This window comes from Phaethon lepturus, unplaced genomic scaffold, assembly GCF_000687285.1.
Source record: "Phaethon lepturus isolate BGI_N335 unplaced genomic scaffold, ASM68728v1 scaffold40908, whole genome shotgun sequence".
NCBI classification, from domain to species: domain Eukaryota; kingdom Metazoa; phylum Chordata; class Aves; order Phaethontiformes; family Phaethontidae; genus Phaethon; species Phaethon lepturus.
Window position 1 is genome coordinate 1 of NW_010560540.1, and position 275 is coordinate 275.

Genomic DNA, 275 nt, shown 5'->3' on the forward strand with positions numbered 1-275 from the left:
TTAACCCGCCCCCGCACCCCGGGCCGGCCCAGCAGGGAGCTCCGGGGGGTGTGCGGGGTGTCCTTCATGTTTACGTGCAAGCAGAAAGGGCGGGAAGGCCGAGCTGCGGGGCACGGGGATGGGGGCCTTGAGAGCGCAGGCAGGGTCCCGCCGCAGCCTGCCCCTCCCGGGCTGCCATTTCCCGTGGGATAAGGAGCTTTGTTGTTTTTCCTTCGCCATCCTTCTCCATCGGCGAAAAGGTGCGTCGCCCGGGGCCTCAAGCGGGGTCCCAGCCT